Genomic DNA, 19,326 nt, shown 5'->3' on the forward strand with positions numbered 1-19,326 from the left:
GCTGCTTCAAGGATAAGTTGTCCTGTCACTGTAGTGTGGGAGGAAAAGGGTTAAATTCACTTCAGTGAGAATCAGTGAGTCCCATCTTCAACAACAGGCTTCCTGGTGCAATCATAAGAAACACTCAACAACTTCGTGAGGGAACTGAGTTTGTATAATCCTTCGTGAATGAGCAGGACCCAACACAGGTTGTCCCATGAACCCATTTAATGCAATGGTTAATGTTTAGGGTCAATGTTTTGGTTTGAGCCTACAGACAATAAAGTCCTAGCTGGATGCCACTTGAACAGCTTACCTCGCTTGGCTCTCGGCCTTCTCCAGTGGAAGTACTTATTGAGTCTAATTTAAAAACATGCTTGAAATCAGTGTTTCCTTTGGTAGAGATGCTCTTTTACTCTAAGAATCTTTTTCTTTCATGAAAGGCATTAGACTGATAACTGTAACCTCTGCCCAACACCATGGACCATGCTATCTGCCATCTAAGTGCATGCTGAAGATTCCACCCTGATAATGTGTGGATCCTTTTACCCTGGTCCTGGGTAGCTTTAAGCTTGAATCATAAATACCTCTCCCTCCTCAGAATAAGAGGGAATGCATGCTCCAGGCATCTGCAAGCCACATAGTGCTACCACCCCACTCCATCTCCTGGCCTCAGACATCCCTGCCCTGCACCGTGACTGCTACTGAGTGCCCTTTTTCAGGAGGTTCCTTGATGTTCAGAATAGCTTTGTAAAAGCAGCTTCAAACCCAGACCCATTGGTTTTGGCGACCTATACATTTTATTTTATTTCTTATTTTTGGCTTCTCGTTTGAATCGGGGTTTCCAGTAGCCTTAACTAGTCTCTGAGCCGTTTACTTCAAAAGGGTCTGTGAGCTTTCATCTTTTAATAAGCAAGTTCTGGACTGGGGTGGGAGGCATATAGTTCAGTGACAGGAGCAGCTGCCTTGCATTCACAGGGCCCATTACCACCCTTTCCCCCGCGAAAATATCAATGTCTGCTCAATATTGCTTTGTAGTGGCCACTTGGAAAACAGACAGACAAACAAACCTCAGGAATCTGGAGGCTTCTCAGTGCAGGTGACACAGTTAATCTCCGAATTCCTTTCATGCACTGCCTCTGACAGAGAGAAGCACTTGCCTACTACAGTTGTTAAGATGTGGTCTGTGAATATATATTAGAGAATTATGAGATCCTAAGTAAATGCATGAAGCGGATACTTGCGTGTTCTATATTCATAGCACAGAATGACTTTTGCTTCAGATGCATATGCATGTAGCCGTGTATATTATGGAATTCGGGTTGACCCTTTTGAAAAGTACACATTGTTCGTCTACAGTGGCTGCTTGCAGAATTAGCTTGTCTTCATTTAGTGGCAGATGGTCCAGTTTTAGAAAAATCAGGATCTTTGAGTATGTCATGGGAAAGAAGTCTAAAGTTAGTAAACTTGAAAACAAAATTAAAACTCAATGCACTATATATGAAGAAAAGTTTGAAATAACACACTTTTCCCATCTGAATTTCATAAATCTGAGCTAATCTTATATTCCATATTTTAAGAGGACAATTTCAATTCAAAATTTAACAATTTTAAAAATACCTTTCTTACTGAAAACCCTAATGCAGGATTTTTAAAGCTTGTGACTTTTTGAGGAAAGCCTTTCTTCTCTACAGAGCTATTGTGTCTGTTCTTCCTCCCCATTTCAATTGCTTTGTTTGTGTAACAATAGACCAACCAGGATTGCATTTCACTCTTGCATGAACAATTGATCCTTTTGTAAATTACAAGTACAGGATTGAGTTTAGTGTTTTCTAGGGGTTCATTGTTAGAGAATTATTCAACAGGTAAGAAATGATTAGGGACCCAACTATTACACTGGTCTCCAGTTTTAATACTCAGTTTTACAACCTAAATGATTTTATTCCGGACCAGAAAGCTCCAAATTAAAAAAACAAAAAAAACAAAAAAACCCAAAAAGCAAACAACAACAAAAAAAACAAAGCAAATCAAACAAACAAAGAAAACCCCAAGCATGTATTCATAATATAATCAAGATCTAGTTGATTATGAAAACATTGATTCATTTACACATGTTCCAGATGTTTTTCACTTTATTTGGTGGTATCCACATTTAACATTTGAAACTCAGAAGCATATTTGAGTGACCATAGTATCCCTTTGTTCTTATGGAAACTATGAACGGCCTCCCGGTGCAGCTCAGTGAGCATCTAAAATGTTACTAAAAGCGGTCAGAGCTCCCACTAAACCATCCATGGGGATGATGCTAATCACCTCTGGCCTGAATCATTTTTATAACAAAAACAGTATATGACTTAGTTCCAGGTTTGGAACTAGAAACCACCCTAGTGTAAATGGGCATATTAGATCATATCCTGTCTTGGTAATGATTTCCTACCTTGGAGTATGAGGTAGGGTGTGCCCTGAGGGAATTTTTGGCAATGAACCAAATTATTAGCACTGGAGTGGAGTGCACTCTAAAACAGATTAAAAGGGCATCCTTGTAATTATCCATCTACCAAGACCCTTCGCTATTCTGATGGAGCTCAGATAGGATGTGGGGCTTACTGTAACAGTATATAACTGTTAAAGTGCATCTGTCAACATGAGGAGGAACTTGAAGGCAATGATAATGTGCTAAGGGACGTGGAGTGGGTGCATGACTTAATAAAACAAAAATCCTAGCGCACAGCTGGAGCAACTGATGGCTGCAGTAAATGTTCATCCTTACCCAGCACACACACATCAACCTGGGAAGTGTTGTCTGTTTATGATTTCCCCACCACCCTCCCACACACACACACACAGGAGAAAGCAGGGGCAGAGCATTCTGCTGATAGATCTTCCTCCATTTTCCATGTCCACTTCCTCATACTTTGAGGAAGCTCCAGGAGTCCTTCACTCCCACAGCTCACTCCTAGATATGCAGCAGCTCTTCGGGACGGCTCTTTAGGCCCTTGGAAAAACAGGCAAGAGATCACTGAAGGTCTGATTCTCGTGGATCTCAGTTCATAGTCAGATATCAAACCCCTGTATTGTCTGACTGAACAAAGGAGTAGAAATCTATCTGGCAGGCCTCTATGTACCCCGAAGGCTAGAACAAACCTTCCAGAGCTACAAATGGAGAGGGACTACTATAAGTTTGTATAACGGGTAGAGAAAAGGCCTCACAGTTTGTAACTTGATTGGTTCACTTGTAATAGAAGCCTGTGGCTTAAAGGGAAATTTCTGACTTTGTCTCTGAACTTACCTATACATCCTGCTGGTTAGGAATAACATTTGTGCTAGCTGTTGCTGGAGAAACGGATTTTGAATCCAGAGGTAAAAGTAATCTGTGAAAAGATTTGGAGAATATGTGCAGAGATAGAAGAGATTCCACGAATACTCTATCAGCCTCTAAATCTTGTGATGACCCTCTTCGTTTACTGTGGGGTTGTCAGACCAGGGCCTTCTTTGACCCAGAAATTGTATTAGAAATAGAGAGAGAGGTGTGGCCCGAGGTTTTAAGTCAGGGACGACTTACCACTCTCCCTGGCCTTTGGGTCCTAGTACTTGGCTTAGAACTTCTTGAATTTTAATTTTCAAAGATGATCGTATGAACAAAGCTGGCTCTTTTACTGTGTCACTCTGTTGGTATGCTTCATTGATGCTTCCTGGTCCCTCCCATCCTCTATTGGTGTTAAGTAATTAGAAGACATTTCAGTTTACCTCAGAATATTCAGAACCACTAAACACACGTCTACTAACTCTTGCATCTAATCAAGTCAGTCTGTTCGGTTGTTAGCTGGTTGGATAACCAGACACAAGGGAGAACTCCACAACTGAGAAACAGGGAAGAGCATGGGACCATCTAACAAAGGGACAGAGGGTCTGGAAAACAACCAAAGACTAAAAGCCTGTGTTTTGCAGATCAGTTATCTGTACTGTCTGGCCCAGCCCCCCATAACTTGAGTTTAGGCTAGAACTAGTTCTGAAGACCGGCGGATACACTAGGGACCTGCTCTCACTGTCTCAGGCGGTCTACACAGCCCATGTCCAGCCTAGCCATTGTCCTGGGTGGTGAGACCATAAACAGAGCATTCTAATGCCTTCCTGTCCTTTTGGTTTATTGTTATTGTTGGTTTGTTTGTTTGTTTGTTTGTTTTTGCATTTGTACCTATTTGCAGAGTGTTGAAATAAGTTGTTTATGTCACATCTTATCTCTTTTCATTAAAAATAGAGGAACACAATTAAGCCTTCCATAGTTTGGGGGTCATCTGCCTTCCTGTTATTTTGGATTCTTTCTTGTTACGGTGTCATTACACTATGCATGTGAGGAAACAAACATGTAGGTGCTTGAACATGCCCCACAGATGCACTTGTAGCCCTGGTGTTTGTGACTGTCGTGACTAACACAGTGCAGACTTTACACACAGAGCGCTACACTCTGGCAGGACTTAAGAACTATGTATATTAAGGAATTCTCTTTCTGGAGCAATCAACTCTTGCAGGCAGATGAACTGCCTGGAGCTCTGAATGGGATGGCTTTCCATCTGGCGTCAAAGTTCAGTGAGCTTATATGAAATGAAGCTTTGAAATGTTTTACCTGTGCAGAAATATGAATTAGAAACAAAAAAGTGCTGGTCTAATGCTAAGTTTTTTTCCTCTGTGTACGGACTCAGTTGCCAGAATTATAATGAAAACTGTATTTTAGTCTAACAAATGTATAGAATTTTTTAATGTAATAAATAAAATTTTATAGGAAAGCATGTCATTTGTCTACTGTGTCCTAACCCTTTCCCAAACCCATGGTGGTAGTTGAGAGAAGGTGGGACTAGCTTCAGATATGGTCACCACTGTGAGAGTAGCCAAGAATCTCCTAACTATTCCTTCTCATCCAGGGTCTTGTATTATGAAGTACTAGTTAGTACTAGTTAGTGTGCTAACTAAACCACTTCGCTAAAGCGCAGACTTTGTCTACTGCCTGCCGACCCCGGCTTTGTTGCTGGAATATGAGTGACCTTGTGGCCATATAAAGTTACAACTGAGTCCAATGTAGGTAAAGGAGAGGGGTCTCCCATGTGTCATCTTCACCACGGAGAGCATTCACTGCACAGGCACAGTGGTGTGGGTGACCCGAGCTTCTGTTTGCAGGAGATTAGTGGGTGCACAGTTGAGGCGGGCCATTCTTCAATAGCAGCCATGCCCCGTTGCCATTTGTTTTTAAGAATCTAGTTTGTTCAAAACTAACTATTTTATATGATATAAGAACTCGGGAAAGCATAGGCTTCCTAAGTGGAGGGTCGGTGGCAAAGCCGGTATATCTCTCCTTGTTTAAGTTGGGGTTTTTCTTGAGGCCTGAGCTTCGGAGTGATGCCTAGATGGTCTGGTGTGTGTGCCAGGCTTCTAAAAGGAGCTGTTAATGGTGTGCTTGTGGGGTGTCTTCCAATACTGGGGTTGCTTGAGATATTGAAGAACTAACCAGTCCAGACTCAGGATTTTTTTTTTTTTTGGTATTATTCCGATACAACGGTACACTAATATCTCCTATATAATCCTCCTAATGACTAAGGAACCTATGAAAAGCCTTATTTCCTGAACTGTATGTATCCTGAAGTTATTCTCTGTGCTTATGGCCATGAAAAGTACACCCTGAAATAAAAAAAATAAAAAAAAAACAAAACCTCAAATAGAACCTCAAATCAAAAAAAAAAAAAATCCAAGGTTGCTCTGGCATGTGTCACTGAAAGGAATACATTCTGGAAAATGCATCATTAAGTAATGTCATTATTGTATAAGCATCTTAGAATATGCATATGCAAACTTCAGTGAGTATAGCATCCCATCTAGAAGAAACTGCCTTCATACATGCAGTCAGTCACAGACCAAAATATCATGGCTGTGCTCCTGGATCCCAGCTTAATGCACACATAGTGATTAAACTCTGAGCTGATCAGAGAGCAGGAGAGCGCTGAGCCCTCGTGGAGGTTGAGCAGTTCACAGGAAGCCAGTGTCTACGAGGCTTCTTGGTACCTGCTTTTCGTCAGACGCCCCTGGAGTAACCCACACGGACGGGAAATGCCTCTTCGTGTCATTGCTTTAGGTGTAGCACGCGGGAGTGAGGCCTGTAAGGTGATGCCATGTTCTGTTGCTTGTCCAGATTCTGAGAAAGATAACTTTAGGTGTTTCACCTCATTTGAGCTTGGGTTTCTGGAAAAAGTAGAGCTGTCTATCGAACAATTAACCTGGCCTCATCAGATTCTTAATAGAGCTCTTATTAAAGTTTCTCAGATCTCGCCAAGATCCTAGGCCAGGCCTCTCAGCTACACAGTGAGAGGGTAGGCCAACTGTTTTTAAGATGCAATGGGGACGTTCAGTCCTCACACTGGGGGATGTGATGATAGGAGTTTGTGGTCAGTTACTTTCTCCATCTTAAAACAAAATAATTTTAACCAAAATCTCCCTACCCCACCCCCCGAAAAGAGACAAAGGAAAAATAAGAAAGGAAACTAGCCATTTAAGTAAACCCTGGACTCAGGCTCGGCATAAGCTCAAAATAACCTTTTTCTTTTTTTCTTTCATTCCAAGCAAAGATAAAAAGTCAAAAGTCAAAACAAGAACATGCATATTAAATGTTAAGTAAAAGGGACGACCACACAGAAGGTTAATAGGAAGGGCCAGGCAGGACAGGATGTAAAGGTGATATTCTAATAGTTACTGTGTTAGAATAGCATTCATAGTATAGACAGAAAAATGCATGGAGGGAGAGAGTGTGAAAACTGAAAAGTGTTATTCCAGTTGGTAAAGTAAATATTCTCTACATTTTAAAGGTATAGAAGATGCTTTATTGATTGTGTTGACATTGGTAGTTGATAGGCTAATTGAAACTTGATAAGATAGAAAGTTGTTAAGATTGATTTTTTTTTTTAAATCTTAAGATATAAATACTCATAGCCAATGTCTGCCTTTTTGTTTCTTTGTTTTTTGAGACAAGGTCTTATGGAATGCAGACCAGCCTTGAACTCATGATCCTACTGTATCAAGCCTTCTGAGTGATGATGTAACATTATAGCTGTGACACATGATTGTTGGCTGATCTTTCACAAAGGTCTATTAACTCTCTGGGTCTTGAGTCCCTGGAGTTGTCTGCTGACTGGTTTTGGACTGATTACCATCAGTCAATAGTGTCATTCCCACAGTAAAGATGAAAACTGAGTTTTTAAATGGATCAAGAGTTTACCAACTGTGGTTTCAAACATTTTTATGGTTTTCTTTCCAATGTTTGTTTATCTCATTCACATTCATGAATATTATTTTTAGCATTTTACCTTCATTCATTCTTTTTTTTTTTTTCCGGAGCTGGGGACCGAACCCAGGGCCTTGCGATTGCTAGGCAAGCGCTCTACCACTGAGCTAAATCCCCAACCCCCACCTTCATTCATTCTTTCCCAGGCATTTAGCTTTTCAAAGCTTTGGTTTTCTTAAAGCTGCTCTTGTCAGGTTTTCATTGGTAGACATAGTGCTTAAATAACATTTGAGCAACCACCTTACCTGGCATGAGCATCGACAAACACACCTGACTTCTGCCAAGAACAACACACTAATGCTAGAGCAGGCACAGAACGTAACTCCTTCTCCAGGAACACGGAGCATCCTGTAATCATTAGCCAGAATGTTCCACAAAAGGCCAGAGAATGTCAGGCAATCTGGCAAGATGGTTGAATGGAAGCCACTGAGTTAAAATGATAATTATGCTTGGTTAAAAACAATAATTAAGCTCTAGGTTGGGAGCCTGTGGTAATTTCAGTTTGGTTGCTTTTTATTTTCTTTGCTTGTCTGTTACCATAAAATATTTCTGTGTTTTCTTAATATGAAGACATCATGTTATATTAAAAACAAAGGGCCAGGTAAGCTTATAAAATGATAGTGACCAATCCAGTGAGCTAGAAGAGAACATTCCCAAACAAACCCTAGTACAGGTAAGAATTTAATAGAAGATGAACAGATATCGCAATTGAATCAAGGAGAGGATTTTAAATAGGTGGCACTTAAACACCATTGGCTCTCAATTTGAAGATAAATCTAAGTCAAATCTAAATAGATTTTGGGGCGGGGCAAGAACACAAGTCAGGAGGATTTAGTAAATTTAGAAGGATTATAAAAATTATTAAATATATATATATATAAGCAGATGGAATTCACATCAAATCTGTGGAAGATGTGATGGTGAGGTCCATTTCAGATGCTTTTCCTGAGCAGGTTTGCCCCAGTGTGTCCAGTGCAGTGAGCTTCCCTGAGGCCAGGCAGAGGCTCAGCCCAATGGGGGACAAAGCCAGCTGAGGAACTCCAATAGGAAGTGGAGGTGAGGCAAGCGTTGAGGTCACCAGCAAACTGCGCAAGGGTTGAAGGGTGAATAAGAATGATCCAGATCACGGAGTGGACAGGCCAGTGAAACTAAACTGGCACGGCCGAGTTATAGGGTGGAGAAAACAGAATCACCTAGGCAACCATGGCAACATGAGTAGACAGCCCTTCTAGGGATGTCCAGAGCAAAGGACGTGCAGATGTTCGAGCGTGGAGAAGACAGGATGCGTTTGTGTGCTCCAACCTAACCTGAGTTGTAGGGAGCCTGTAACAGGCTTTAAGCAGAGGAATGACCCATGTGCTTAGAGCCCAGAGAGAGGCGGAACCGTAGCAGGAGACTAAGATATGAAGAGCCTGGAGCGAGGTCCTGAGGAGCTCAGGGGAAGGAGCGGGCAACAGAGGGAAATTCAGCAGGTATAGTGATGTGTGTGTTTGTAATGTGTAATGTGTGTGTATGTATAATGTGTGTGTTTATATATAATGTGTATGTATGTGTGCAGTGTGTTTGTGTATAACGTGTGTGTTTATATATAATTGTGTGTGTATGTATGTGTGTATGTTTATGTATAATGTGTGTGTTTATATATAACTGTGTGTTTATAATGTGTGTGTTTATATATAATGTGTATGTGTGTGTATGTTTGTGTATAATGTGTGTGTTTATATATGTGTATATATGTGTGCAGTGTGTTTATGTATAATGTGTGTGTTTATATATAATTGTGTGTGTATGTGTGTGTATGTTTATATATAATGTGTGTGTTTATATATAATTGTGTGTGTGTGTGTGTGTGTGTGTGTGTGTGTGTGTGTGTGTGTGTGTAGACTAGAAACCTATGCCACATAGCCTTCCTATTTTCCTCTCCATATTTTTGAGACAGGGTCTCTTACATGGAGGCCTACCCCCAGGACAATGATTGCTACCTCTTTTTGGAAGAAGCTGGTGACAGATGACTAAATCCATTCAAGCTCTGGGTCTCTAAGTCACTCACCAACTGTTGGAAATGCCAATAAGCCTCCTGCTCAATGCTCCAATGTAAAATCTCTGTGATACATGAAGAAGTAAAGTTAGAAAAGTGAGCAGTCTTTAAACTAGTGCTCTAGGCTGGAAAGGGTTTCTCCATGACCTGGTGAAGGATACTCTATAATGTCTGGATTTTAGTTGAGAGTTTCCAAGCTAACCTGACTTAGGTGGCTGCAGAGAGACTCCCCTGCTTGTCCCATTAACTGTCTGCTTATTTTTACACTAACCAGGAACAATTTACTTTTAACATATTTAACATAAATATTTACATGTTTATGCTTTCTCCCAGAAGGCATCCATACAGAGAGATTATTAAACTCAGAAAACAAAAGGCAGACAGAATCTAGCAGATACCCCAAACTCTAGAGCAAATATGGACACAGGTCCCCAGAGGCATTAGACACAGCGAGCTCCCTAGCAGTGTACAAGAAAAAGAACACACTAATATTTGTAGAATCTTGTTCAGTGTCAGAACACATGAATATGAATATTCCCTTTTAAATACGCGATTTGGAACAAGTTACTTAACCTGGGCTTGAGCCCCATTCTCCTGCCTTTCCTCCTTGAGCAATGAGCATATAGAGAAAAACAAAAAAGCACTGCTCAGAGATGGCTCAGTGGGTGAAGCGCTTGCTTTGTGAACCTCAGTTTGGCTCCCCAGAACTCATGTAAAAGCAGGATGAGGCAGTGAGCGCCTGTAACCTTCGTGCAGGGGGATGGACTGGAGACTGGTGAATAGGGGATGCTTGCTATGTAGCAAGCCTAGCCTAAACAGCAGGCAATAGTTCTACACATGCATATGGTAGAGAGGGATAGAGGAGTATTTAACGTCAACCTCTAGCCTTCATGTATGGACTCATGGATCTACACATGTTCACAGGGACGCACATGCACGCACGCATGCAAATTTTGTTTATTTTTTAAGCAAGAAGAGAGCAGATCTGCGTAGTTTCTGCCTTTCACAAATTCAGTCTGTTTAAGACAGCAAAGGAATGGGCAGATGACTGCGTATAGAGTGTGCCCACAGAGTTAGCTCATGAGTGTAGGGAGACCCACGTGAAGGTGGGTGGGGTGAGGAGGTGGGGGTACAATGAGTAGACAGTCCTTGGAGCGGGGTGTTTCAGCGGAAGCAAGTGCATGTGTGTCTGTGTGCACATGTGCATGGTGTGTGTGTGCTTGTGTGTATAGATAATGTGTCTAGGGTTCTGTACTAAAGATCCTGTCTGGGGACAAGAGATTGCAGAAATCAAAGAAGTCAGATCTCAAAGGTCCTGTGGGCCATTCCAAGAGACTTGACTTTATGATGAAGACACCGGGGACTCAGTGAGCAAAGAGAGCTTGATATTTGCATTGGGAGCGGGAAGAAGTCTCTCAGTGTAAGGTTAGGAAAACCAGCGAGGAGCTTTTGTAATACATCGAATGAGCGATGATGAAGTCGTATCTTGGGTCCCAGCAACATAAGGGAGATAAGGGCTATGTTTAAGAGTGAATGAGATGTGAAATCAATAGGCCTGGATGGTCAATTGGGATAAGGGGTCCAGGTGGAGGTGGGGGTGGGGTGTGACTTTCCACGTCTTGGTCTCCATGCAGTGGTGCATGTAAGAGAAAGGGAATAAAAAAAAACCATGTTAGCTGAAAGCCCTGTTTGTGTTAGAGACAGGATAAGGCGCCAGAACGGAAACATCTGGATCCATCTTCAGTCTTCCGGTTTAAATGCAGGTCATTGCCCTTTCTATGCCTTAGTTTTTATACCAACGAGAGGAAGTGTATTCAGCCCATGCTGTAGGATTATTTTGATAATAAACGTAGTGGATAGGAATACACTTCAAAACCAGTTACATACAACACAATTGCTATCTCCTTATTGTCTGATGCCTAAAAGAGCCAGCCATAAAGGAGAGGAAAGGACCTTGGACTCATAGATAAGGGATGGAGTTTCTTTCTTCCACCTGAATAAACTGTGTAATCGCAGGAAGCTAGGAAATCTTTTGGAGGTTCAGTGTCTTCCTTTGTAAAATGAAAATAATACTGTCTTACAGGGATTTCTATAAAATTTAGTGATAATTTTTCATTCACTCAGTCATTACCTAGTTCATATTCAGAATCTCTACTGTCTATTGTGAACCGAGAAATCAGAGCTGAACAAAGCAAGCTAGAGCCTCTGTGTAGAAAAGCTAGTGGTGGGGGAGGTGCTAAAATGACAGATCGGGACAGTTGAAGACCCCCTCCTCCCGAAGGAATGAGTACGTTGGCAAAAACTGTCAAATCAATTTCTGCCAGACTCCAGAATCTTAACAATAGTAAGAATAATGATCAGTAACCTACACGCAGGAGAATGCTAAGTGAAGAAAATTTAATAAAAATACATTGAGACGCTTTAGCTTACCATTCACTAGGTCAGTGGCAGCTGAGAGTGTGGTGGTATGGCCTGTGTTCCTGGCTGGCTGGGGCCACAGACCAGTATCTTGTGTGATAGCACAGGTGAGCAGGAAGCAGACTGGCAGAAAAACATGAGAAAAACATTAGGGGTGGGCATGGATTAGAGAATGAAGACTTGGAAACGCCCCTGCATGTGACCAGAACTCTTTTTAGGCTATGTGTATCCCGTTGGTCTAGGTGCAGAAAAACACGAGGGGAAAAAGGAAAGAAGGAAAAAAAACAACCTGAGACCTTGAATAGTGGCCTGTGGGTGACTTTGAGGATGCTAGCAGGAAGTGAGGGCTAAAGCAGAGTGGAAATGAATGCCCTTGCTCAGCATTAGGGAATGGCCACACACAAAAGGGATCTGCAGACTGGAAAATTATCTGTGGGGAGGCACGAGGGGTCCTAGCATTAAGAGAAGCTATTGCAAAACTAGCAGAGTAGTCGTCAGTGACCACAGACCAAGTTTTAAGTTAATACCACTTTTAGCAAAAAAAAAAAAACCAAAACAAAGCCATAGTTTAGAGAAGTGAATACATAAATAACTGTACCCACAACAAGCGACAACTTAAGGAAGAGGAAGAAAGACCTAGAAAGGGCTGGCGACGCAGCTCAGTTAGGAGAGTGTTGAGCCAGCATGCAGGAACCCCAGCACTGCATGAAACCAGACATGTTTACAGGATATAACCCCTCACTCAGGAGGGGACAGGAAAGAATCTGGAGAATCAGAAATTCAAGGTTGTTGTTGGTTACATGGTGAGTTTAGGGCCAGTCTGGAGTACATGAGAACTTGTCTTTAACACACACATACACATCAAATTCACCACACACACCACAGACACATACCACACATCACACACATACACTCCAAACACACCACACCAAACACAGACATCACACACACACACACACACACACACACACACACACATACACACACACACACACACCACACCAAACACAGGCACACCATACCGAACATAGACACACTATACACATATACATCCCAAACACACACACACACACACACACACACACACACACATATACACACACCCCTCTACCTAGGAGAGATAGAGTCTGATTCCAGGGTTGACCCATTATAATATTTAAAATGTCTGCCTTCAACGACAAAATACAAGGCGCAAAAAGAAATGAAATGTAACCTTTTAATAGAAAACTGTAGTAGAAACTCTGATACTATCCAGCTATTGACCTTACAGAGCCTTTAAATGAATTAAAATAAAAAAAAACATAAATCTGCACGTTCATGAAACTCGACAAGCGTCACGTGGAATATATTCAAAGAGAGCCACTGTAATCAAACGGTTGATGACGACAAAAGCAAAGAGAGCACATTGCATGCAACACGGGTTAAATAACTCACTATACACACGCAATTCTTAATAATAAAATTATTCCTCGATACTGATTAGGAGTTAGGACAGGCATAGACCATGAGATAAAATGTTTATAGTGATGTTTATAGTGATGTAGGGGAAAATGCATCCATCCGGGGTTGTTTCCCCAATGGTGATGTTCTTCGAGACTGAAGAAAAACAAGGATACTCCCAAGTAAACAAAGGCAGAGAAGTTTGTTGGCACTCGATCTCCTCTTCAAAGAAAAACAACATTAGAGGGCATCTTTCAAGCAGAAATGAAAAGACAGTAGATATTTACTTTAGCCATATCCAAAAGGGAAAAAAAAGGAAGAAAGGAGGGAGGGAGGAAGGAAGGGAGAGAGGGGAGTAGGGGGAAACAAGAGCAAAAGCTCCACAGATAAAAACATGAAAGCTACCGCTGCACCTTTGTCTGTATCCTCTTTTTATATATGCTTACAGCAATAATATAACTTGATCTGAACGGGCACCCCAGTGCAGAGAGGTGTAGCACATGGTCTTCCTAAGCCAGCGTTCAGCATGAACTCTGTATTTTGCTCCAGCGCCAAGACGGTGAAGTTGAACAGTAATTAACTTCATAAGTCCACATTCGGCCCCACTCGGATGCTAAGGGAGCTGGAGAGGAACTTGGCCCACACGTCTCAGCTAAGGGAACTGAACATCGCAGCAGCCCAGGGAGCGGAGTTGATGGTGGGAAGGCAGTCGCGCCCTTTGTTGCATATCCTTGACTTCTAGCTTCTTAGGAAAACTCAAGGCCAGATAGTATGGAATTAAAAACAAAGATCAGCGGGAAATGTGTGGTCTTTACTGCTCAGCAAAGAGTTCTGCCTAAAACCAGTTAATCAAAGGCACAGGAAAATAAGCAAACATGTCCTGGGCCTGCACCCGGAGAGCCTTGTGCAAGCAATCCCAGAAGGCTTGGGTCTTCCAAGGGAACGAGAGAACGGATGGGCAAGAGACCCTGCAGGAAAGCGCAGGTGACTCACAACAGTGAATGCACAGCAGAATGGCCAGGGACCCCTTTCCTGGGTGTGTAAGAAAGTCAAGAAAAAAAGATCTTATTTGGGGGAAATTCCTGAATTTCAGTTATAAACAAAAGCGACTAAAGTATTGTTCGCTTTATTTTTGAAAAAACAATACACAATGGTAATACCAAGGGGGATGGTGCTGCAGCATAAGAACAATGTCGTGTATTATGGTAGCTAATGTGCGGTTATTTCAGACTAATCTCTTGCTGGCCTGAGATGTTCACGGTAAGCACCAGAGTGGCATTATGACAGTATTTTCAGGAAAGGAAATGAAGGAATCAAAATAATAATGTGGTAGAAGAACTGATTAGGCAAGCATAACGGTGCATGGCAGTGATCCCAACACTTAGGAAGCTGAAGCAGGAGGATGAGGAGTCTGAGGCCAGCTAAGGCTGCACAAGAAGGCCTTATAAAAATTATAAATTGTGTATTTTTGGACAATTCTAGACATGCATTTTAAATTGTGATTATTTCCACTCTTCATTGCCTCCTCTCTCTCCTCCCTCTCCTCATAAAACCCTTCTCCCGACTACTACCCTGTTTCTTCTTTTAAAATGACACATGAGTTCATTAAGGTTGAACATTAGCATGGGGCATCTACTGGAGCATGGGCAACTTACCAGTGGTTACGCCACTGAAGAAGTCAGTAACCATCAACTGCCAATAGCTCTCAGGGGGAGGTGGAGCTTCATGAGCCCTTCTCCAGTCCTTGAGGAAAATGTTGACAGAGTCAGTCTTTGTACAGGTCTTGCAAGGGTCACTATAGCACAAATGCAGTGTTAATGTCAACATTTCACAGCATAGTTCCTCATCCTTAAGTACTTCCTGTCTTTCTGTCTCCTCTTCCACAGTGTTCTGAGTTGTGTGTGTGCCTGCATGTGTGTGTGTGTGTGTGTGTGTGCTTGTCTCTGTGTGTGTGTATGTATGTGTGTGTATGTGTGTGTGAGTGTGTGTGTATGTAGGTGTGTGTATGTATGTATGTATGTGTGTATGTGTCTCTGTCTTGTCTCTCTCTGTCTCGTGTGTGTGTGTGTGTGTCTGTCTCTCTCTGTGTCTGTGTGTATCTGTGTGTGTGTCTGTCTGTCTGTCTGTGTGTGTGTGTGTGTGTGTGTGTAATATAGTTGTTCTATTTAGGTTCAAACACTCAGCAGCCACTTATTTTCCTCATTTTTACCAGTTATGGGTCTCTGCATGAACCCATAGCCACTGCAAACAGAAGCCGCTCTGACTCACGCCGAGTGTAGCACTGATCTATGGGTTCAAGCAAGCACAAGCAAGCAAGAAAGAAAACACCAAATAATTTTGTTTTTGAATACACATGAAATACTCTAGTAATAGGGCATTGAAAGACCCCGAAGTTCAGACATTAATTAGGCTAAAAGTAGAAAGCTTAAAAAAAAAAAAGTATTCTGTGCAAACAGTGGCCAAAAGCAAGCTGGCTATACCAACACCAGGCAAGCAGGTGTTAAGACAAAACAGCATGTTACCAGAGAGTGTTTTGTCACGATAAAGTGATCTATTGATAATGCACAGCATAATAAACGTATATTCAATAAGGGAACCCAAAACTCACACAACAGGCCTGGGGAGAGAGCTAACTCAGCAAAGTGCTTGCTGCACAAAAAGAAAGACCTGGGTTCAGAACCCACAAAACAATCCAGATATGATAACATGCACTTGTAATACCAGACCTGGGGAGGCAGAGAGCTGGAGCCCTGGAACCTGTAGTCTACCCTGCTCTCAAGTTCTAAGTCAGTAAGAGAACCTGTCTCAAAAAGACACAGTGGAAGGCACCAGAGGAACACATTCAAGATTGACCTTTGACTTCCACACACATGTGCATTTACATACTTATACACACACATGTGCGCGCGCGCGCACACACACACACACACACACACACACAGTTCAAGAATTAGAAACTGACAGAATTAAAGGAAGAAGTAGATGAATCAAGCCTTCATTCTTCCATTTTCTCAATTCTTTTTTTCCTATTTTTTGTTGGTTTTTTTTGGTCGTTTTTGTTCTTGTTGTTTGTTTTCAGAGAGAGGGTTTCTCCATGTAGCCCTGGCTGTCCTGGAACTCACTCTGTAGACCAGGCTGGCCTTAAACTCAGAGACTCATTCACCTGCCTCTGCTTCCTGAGTTCTGGGTTTAAAGGCATGCACTACCACTGCTGGGCTTCCATTTTCAATGTCGATAAACAACTGGACCAAAGATCAAAAAGAAATTAGAAGCGTTAACACCATAAGACAGCTAGCTGACCTGCGTATCCGTAGCATGCTACAGCACTATCCTCAACAGGACCTGGAATGTTGTTTAAGTCTTAAACTTAAAATGGGCCACAGAAAAGTAGCAGTAAGTCAAAAACAATTTTATTATATAGAGTATGTTCTAGGTCAAAAAGGAATGAAATTTGACATTATTAGCAAGCAACTTTGGTAAGCTCACTGGTCTGTGGCAAATGAACGCCACACCCCTGAATAAGCACTTAAGGACAAGGGAAATAAGAAAATATCCAAAGATAAAGCACACTTAAACAGACGAAAGTCCCCTAAGTCAATGCTTACGGGGGAGCATAGAGCTAACTGCCCACATTTAAAAGTTTGTCAGAATATAAGCAGGCACCAGAGTGAACATAAAGGGCAGAGAGGAAGCAACGGAAGGCGTCATAAGTACGTGAAAGAACAACGTGACAGATCTGCAGGAAAGACGTTAAAAAAACAACAACAAACAAAAGACAAACAAACAAAACCTCAGAAGCTTTTAAATGGTTTGACCAAGAAAAATTAACACTAATTTTTTTTTCCTTTCTTTTTTTCCGGAGCTGGGGACCGAACCCAGGGCCTTGCGCTTGCTAGGCAAGCGCTCTACCACTGAGCTAAATCCCCAACCCCAACACTGATAGTTTTTAAACTCTCTCAAAACATAGACGAAGCACATGTACTTTGATCACAGAGTCAAAGACATCACAAGGGAAAAAACTATAGATCACTATCCATATAGACGGAGACATTTCCAGTAATAAGCAAATGAAGTCCAGTGGCCTCTCCAAAGAACTCTGCTGAATCAGGTGACATTCATCCAGGAAAGGCAAGAGCGAGCAAAACACACCCAGCAGTCAGATGGAGGAGCACCCCACCTGACCAGCTCTGTGGGCTGGAAGAGGCTATAGACCACATCCAAAGGCCTCCCAAGACACCCTCAACGAGCTGGGAACAGAAGGGGACTGGTGAAAGACTGAAAGATCCCCCTAGATCAAGAAGACCAAAGAGTGCCGTTTCTACTCAGAACTGTGCCGAGGGGTCTACCCAAGAAAATTAAATCAGAAAAATAAGTCCGAGCCTACAACTTCAAAAGAATGATCCAGAGCCCTTTCCTACATGGCCTCATGCTGTGGAAAGTCATAAAGAATGTTTAAACGCAGAAAAACTTAAAACTGATAATTGTTGTTGGAAGACACAGGGTTAAACCACATTCGAGGCGTCTTTGTTTCTACACAGCAGGAGCAAACAGTCTGAAGAGGTGAAAATAGTCTCATTTACAATGACTTCAAATGGAATCACAGTAACAATGACAGATAAATTCAACCTTGTTGATGCAAGACGCTTACACAGACGTCTACAAGCAAGGGAACAGCGCGGAAAGAAGACACTAGTAATAGGACGTCCGTGCTTACCAATTAGTAAATTCACATGGCTGTGACACCACAGTAAGATACAGAGTTACTGCACTTCCTGTCAGTTTACCTTTATTCTTTCAGAAGTGAAAGTGAATGATTTGAAAATTCGTGAGGAACTGCAGGGAAACCCAAATAGCTGAAACTCTCTTCGATTCCAATAGTAAGTTTAGAAAAGCATCACTTTCTGATGTCAAAACCCCTCCACAGGCCGACATAAGATAATGAGGCACTGATATGAGGTTGGAAATGGAAGGAGTCAAGTTAAAGGGATGGGAGTAAATCTATGTGCTTATAATGAACTGACGGTAGCAAGGACCTGTGGATACAGAATAGTTTCTAATGTCAGTACGACACTCAAATGCCAGTAAGAGATCTGAGCTTGGGCTCGGTTACTGAAGTATCTGGTGCAGGAGCATGAGAACCTAGGTTCAGATTCCCCAGAATCCTTGGGAAAAGCCAGACAGAGTGGGGGATTAGAAACATGGATGCCTGAAGCCCATTGGTTGGCCAGCATGGCTGCATTGATTAGCTTCAGGTTCAAAGAGAGAGACTCTGTTTCAAAATAAAATTTGTGTGTGTGTGTGTGTGTGTGTGTGTGTGTGTGTGTGTGTGTGTGTAACTATGGCGTGTGATTGAGGAAAGACACCCAACATCTCTATGTAGGCACCATGCACACAAGCATTCAGGTGCACACACATCCACATAAGCGTGTGCACACACCTACACTATTAAGAACATACGCTGTACACACAGAGAGAAGAGACAAAGCAGGAAAACACAACCCCACCAAACGGAAGAAAAATATTTGCTCATCATACAGTATCCGGTGTCTGTCCTGGTTCTAAAAGCTATGTATTCGAAGAACTCCTACAGTTAGAAACAGAAAGATAACCCGAGATGAGCAAGGGACTTGAACAAACATTTCTCTGAAGATTTTTTTGATGGCATGAAGAACATCAGAGATGCTGAACTTCATTACCCATCAAAACAGCAATGAGATACAGCGTCATACCTACTGGATGGCGATGGTCTCCTGGACACCAACGTTGCTGACGCAGACATGGAGCAGTGAAGCCTCCCACAATGCTGCTGGTGTGACTATTCTCAGTCAGTTAAACCCAGGATTACTTATGTCTCACCACGAGGTATAGATCCAGAAAGATTGAAAACAGGCATTTAGGGCTGGAGAGATGGCTCAGCGGTTAAGAACACCGACTGCTCTTCCAGAGGTCCTGAGTTCCATTACCAGCAACCACATGGTGGCTCACAGCCATCTGTAGTGGAATCCAATGTCCTTTTCTGGTGTGTCTGAAGACAGCTACAGTGTACTCACATAACATAAAATAAATAAATATGCCTTAAGAAAAGAAAACAAGCATTTAAAAAGCTGTACAGAAACCTTGACAACAC

At 42.1% G+C, this 19,326-nt stretch overlaps 1 protein-coding gene across 2 annotated transcripts in view; it reads left to right on the forward strand.

The window, feature by feature from the left end:
• Nucleotides 1-19,326, forward strand: part of Slc44a1 (solute carrier family 44 member 1) — a 179,957-nt gene that overhangs the window by 130,706 nt on the left and 29,925 nt on the right. The window lies entirely within an intron of this gene.

This window comes from Rattus norvegicus, chromosome 5 (assembly GCF_036323735.1).
Source record: "Rattus norvegicus strain BN/NHsdMcwi chromosome 5, GRCr8, whole genome shotgun sequence".
NCBI classification, from domain to species: Eukaryota; Metazoa; Chordata; class Mammalia; order Rodentia; family Muridae; genus Rattus; species Rattus norvegicus.